Source organism: Mus caroli, chromosome 10 (genome assembly GCF_900094665.2).
Source record: "Mus caroli chromosome 10, CAROLI_EIJ_v1.1, whole genome shotgun sequence".
NCBI classification, from domain to species: Eukaryota; Metazoa; Chordata; class Mammalia; order Rodentia; family Muridae; genus Mus; species Mus caroli.
The window spans coordinates 36,779,288-36,784,289 of NC_034579.1; the positions used below are offsets into that span (position 1 = coordinate 36,779,288).

Here is a 5,002-nt window from a genome sequence, read left to right on the forward strand (position 1 = left end):
AAGAAAGAAAGAAAGAAAGAAAGAAAGAAAGAAAGAAAGAAAGAAAGAAAGAAAGAAAGAAAGAAAGAAAGAAAGAAAAGAAAGAAGAACCCGGCTTATGTTGACCTTTAAAGAAAAGAGATCAGATGATTGGGTTCTCCTTTTGGAGCGGTTTCTCCGTGTTGTAATTGGTCTGTTTCTTCCTATATACTCTTTATTTTCCCGAAACCTGTCTCCTGGATGCCTGTGATTTTCCCCTCTTTTGTCACCTATTTTATCTCCACGAAAGTCAATAAAATTAATATTGTGGCTGTATGGCCCACAAATCTTTCTTAATTACATAAATGTGGCGCCTTTGGTATTTGCACATTTTATGTGTGAGGATAACGGTCTGAATTCTAAAAGGGACCGTGCTGTGTAGGGCGAGCGCGCTGCTGTTAGAGTCAGTTCTAGTTAAGGTTTTCCCGTTTGCTGTCTGGGCATAAGTAGGTAATATATGCACTCGCTCTGTTGGTCACCTCTACACTTTGGGAAAGGTGTTTTATAATTATGACTACATTTAAGCACAGGCTTAAGAATTCACTTTGAATTGCAGCTCCACCTCCCGAGGCCCCGCCCTCCAAGAGGCGCTGCACGCCGCCCACAGGTTTCCAAGGCAACCGCCTAACAGCTACCTAGAGCCTCAGTAGAGCCTCAGGAGATAGCTGCTGTCGCGTCCCGGGTCCACAGGTAAGCAGAGGCAGGAATTGTCCACATTCTGGGTGCATTTTGCCATCAGTTGCAGGGAAGTACACTTCCGGCGGGGACCCCACACCAGTTGCTTTTCTTGCAAAGTTAAACCACGATCTCTTCATAAATCGACTTTTCAAAACCAGTTCTCCTTTTAGCTAAGGTATTTATCTCACAAATGCGGACTAAAGACCCGCCTGCCCCAGAGGGTAACAGTGGCCGCTAAAGCAGCACAGGCAGGAAGTGCTAGGTTTCACAGGGACCCCTCGCTATATTCCAGAATTCACCGCTAGAGGGCTCTCATACTGTAAAGGTAATAAAGCTATTAAAATACAAACAAATAGCTGAAGAGGATATTAAAGTTTGCTGTAGATTCAAGGCAGGACGTTACAAGGTTTTTAAAGTATGATTATCTATTATTGGTCTTGTTTCAGTTTGATACATCTTTTTTATTGAGAAACTAGAAAGAAAGAGGGCAGGAGTCTCAGTTCTGGCATTTTATGCTGGTGTGTGTGTGTGTGTGTGTGTGTGTGTGTAAGCCAGAGGCTAAGCTGGATGTGGTCCCTCAGCCAGCAAGCCCTAGAGATCCACTTATCTCCATCTTGAACTGCACCTTTTAACTTTTCCATTTCACAATGGAAACCAGTTCTTCCCAATTCAAGCTAAACATCTGCAGAGCATTTTGGTTTAGGAAAAATCACTTTTTAAAAATAATATAATCTGATTTTCCAATATTTTTTCCATTATTATTTTTTACTACAATGGAGCACTTCCCTTTGAGAATTTTCTTAGTTTGCATCACCCAGGAGCCAAACTGATAACAAACAAATGTGCCAAGTTGTTTCTATAGGAGTGATCCCAGGAACAGAAACTGGGCAGGGAGGGGCACTTGGAATTGTCACACAAGCTTCTGTCAGCTAAGCTCACTAGGAAATGGGGAGTACATACCTTGGAACCATTCCCTTTCTGGGGAGCAGGCGGGGAGGGACGTTGTTTTTACTCGCCAACTCCCGTGTATTACTGGTTGAAGCCTGCTAGGCAGAGCTCGATATCTTGGAACTTCCAATTTGCCTGTGCTCAAACAGAGGGCATGTGGCAGCTGGAGGAAGTTCATGGACAGAGCCCACATGCTGGTATCAAAAGTCCAGTAGTAACCTAGAAAAGTTGCCTGACGTGCATGAGGAGAGATCTGCTGCACTCCACCCTGTAACCACTCACACCCACTGTCCCCACACCAAGGTCACACCAGCCCAGCCCATCACCAATCCTTGAAGACAATAACTCGAGAAGTTAATGAGGTCAGCTGCAAAATTCATCCCTGCAGTTAACCCCAGGCCTCTAACTGCTCACTCATCTCCATCTCTAACATTTCTAGGTCTTCCTTACTCTTGGTCAAAACTAATGTGAGTCTCAGCTGCTTGCCCTGCTTCCATCCCTGTGTCATGGCATGAATATACATCCCAGAGAATCCTGAGTTTAAGATTACCTTTCCAATCCGAACTCTGTCATACCAAACCTGCCTCCCCTGCCAGGACAACTCCTCATGGGCTTGTGGGCCCAAAAGGGACCACTTGGTAGCAATCGTTTTAGCTTTGTGAAACCTTGACTGAGATCTTTGATACAACCATCTCTCCTAGCAAACAAATCCAGTCTGCTACCACCAGAGGCTAAAACTGTGAGAAATTTCCCAAATCAATCACAATTGCCCAGGTCAATCACAAGGTGGTAGGGATAAGATCCACTTCTCCTGTTTCTTGGCTCAAAGCATGTTTCTAGTTTTGAAGTACACTGGCTGTCTCTGTCCCATACAATACTAAAAAGTGCTGTACCGGAACCTTTGAGAGGTCTGTCCAACACACCAGTGACTTCTAAGTGAGCTGGGATGTGTGTGGCAGAAAAAGTAAATATCACATTTACACACACGTCTTACAATCTTTACTGTAAAGAAAATCCTTTGATTTGATGAGCTTCGTGATGATAAATGAGACAGCCCAACCATTTGTTAGCTGTGCTGGCCTACAGACTACAGATAGGGAAGGCACACTCACCTTCCCCCACCCCCCATGTCACTGGTCCCTCATAGTGGGAAGAATCCTGTATAGCCAGTCTGTCAATGATAAGAGTTCTCGCTCCTCAAGAGATTGTATCATACTAAAGTCTTAGCCTCATCTCTGCTGTGGAGATGTAGAACATCGGTTGTAGTGACTAGTGTGAAGGAGCCTTACTAAATCATGGCATAGTCTTAGCCACTTCATCCCTGCCACCATAGTTTTTCCATTTAGGAACCATTAGGAACTAGGAGGAGCCAAGAAAGACTGGCAGGCATCTACTGCATAATCATCTTGCTCACCTGTTTGTTCAGTACATCTTCACAGGTGGATGCTTTGTGAGTGGAATTCGTTTTCTATGCTGCAGAACAGATTGCTACAAATTGAACATCTTAAAATGTTTATTATCTCACAGTTTCCTTGGCCAGGGGTCCTGGCATAGATCAGTGGGGTCCTCTGCAACCAGGTGTTAACTGAAATTGACTTTCCACTGGAGAGACAACTAAGAAAGAATCCATTCCATGATTGAGAAAATTCATCTCTGGCAAGAGGACCGGGGTTCCTGTTTCCTTTAGCTGTTGGTTACTCCACATCTGGAAGCCAAACACCGTTCCAACTGCGTGGTCCTCCCACTATGGCAGCTTACTTCTTAGCCTCTCTCCAACTGCTAAGATGAAGTCAAATATAATATAAAACAATCATGAAAAGCAAGTCACAGATCCCACTCGCATTCAGTGGAAGCCATTACACAAGAGTGTGGCGGGGAAGATCTCCCTTTAAATGCATCTGGCAAGTGGTTTACAAGTCCAATCATGGACTTTTTCTCTTCTGACCTTCTCCTATGGGCCCCTGATAAAGCCATTCAGAATCTCCCACCAGTTTGAGAACTTATAAACTCTGTTTAAGGCTCTGCTCGTAGGAACATTTACCTCAATTGCTATTTTTCAAAGCTATTTGCCAGAGCAACTACACTCTAGCCATGTGGCATTTACAGCTTGCATCAATATACTCATGGGTCTCCTGTGTTGTTCCTCTCTCTCTGACAGCTGTTCCCAGAGAGTGCTACCTCATTTTTGACCTAAAAAGGAAACATAAGAGACAGATAACAGGGCCGAGAGTGGGGCGATCAGAATACATATTTATGAACCTTATTTTCACCCTTCCAGACCTGCCTCAACTATCACAGTTCTCTGTTTTATCCCTCATTGGGCTGCTGCAACTTTCACTCAGCGTTAGGACTCTCCACCCAACGGTCCTTGCTAGAAAGACAGATGTCAGTTCCCACAGCTCTTCTCTTGATGGTTACAAGCCTCTCTTGGAAAAGAACTAAGGCATCACCCATGTAAATACTTGTGGAGTGTTGCTCAGTCCGTTCTTGAGGACTCCTAGCCTCTTCAGTGAATTAGTGTGGCATACCACTGCAGAGCTTGCATGAGGTAGAGCCAGCCCTGGTGGTGTGGGCACAGGAGAGCCAGCCCCAAGGGGCAGGAGAGCAGGGGAGCTGGCCCTGGTAGCATGGACGCAGGAGAGCTGGCAGGCTGACCAACTCAGCTACCACCCAGGCCCAGATCCAGGGCTTTGAGTTGGCTCACCCCAACATCTACCACATCTATGCACTGCTGGAGCATGTAAGGGGCTGGGTTCTGAAGACCCAAAGCTACAGGACCTCAATGACACGGGGCAACAACAGGATATCAGTGAGGAACTAATACTGATAGTGAAGCAGAAGCCAAAGGCCTCGAACCCAACCAGTGACTCACTGCAATGAACCTTTGCATGTTTGTTTCTTGTGGCATTAGTGAAGGAGTAGCCCTTGCCATTCCAGAGAGCCCAGCATGCTAATGAATTCTCTGACCTCATAGTCATTTTAATCTAACTTATCAGTTCTGTGAACCTTTAAGGCCTTTCTCTAATCATTTGCCAAAGCAGGTCCAGCATTTCCACCTCAGTTACTGTGGGTTTCTGTTTCTTACAAGCTTTTAGGAACTTTACCGGAAATTAATTCAGTCTGCGGGTGGTGTGGCCTGAATGTTCGGCTGTGAAAGAACTGAAGTATTTGCAAACTCGTATCTGGTTTAAGTTCCCTGGGTGAATATCTTTCTTAACAGTCTTTGCCCTCTGCACAATCTGCACATCATTTCAAGAGCAATGTGATGGTTTGTATATCCTTGGACCAGGGAGTGGCACCATCTGAAGGTGTGGCCTTGTTGGAATAGGTGTGCCCTGGTTGGAATGGGTGTGTCACT

At 45.2% G+C, this 5,002-nt stretch overlaps 1 protein-coding gene across 2 annotated transcripts in view; it reads left to right on the forward strand.

Moving 5' to 3' along the window:
- The first annotated feature begins 636 nt into the window (after nt 1-636).
- Ak9 (adenylate kinase 9) overlaps nt 637-5,002 on the forward strand; it is a 126,452-nt gene continuing 122,086 nt past the window's right edge. Inside the window, exon 1 of one of the 2 annotated variants that reach the window (XM_021174851.2) lies at nt 637-708. The gene's annotated coding sequence lies outside the window, so the exon portion shown is untranslated. The remainder of the gene's footprint in view (nt 709-5,002) is intronic. The other variant, XM_021174852.1, reaches the window with a different exon arrangement.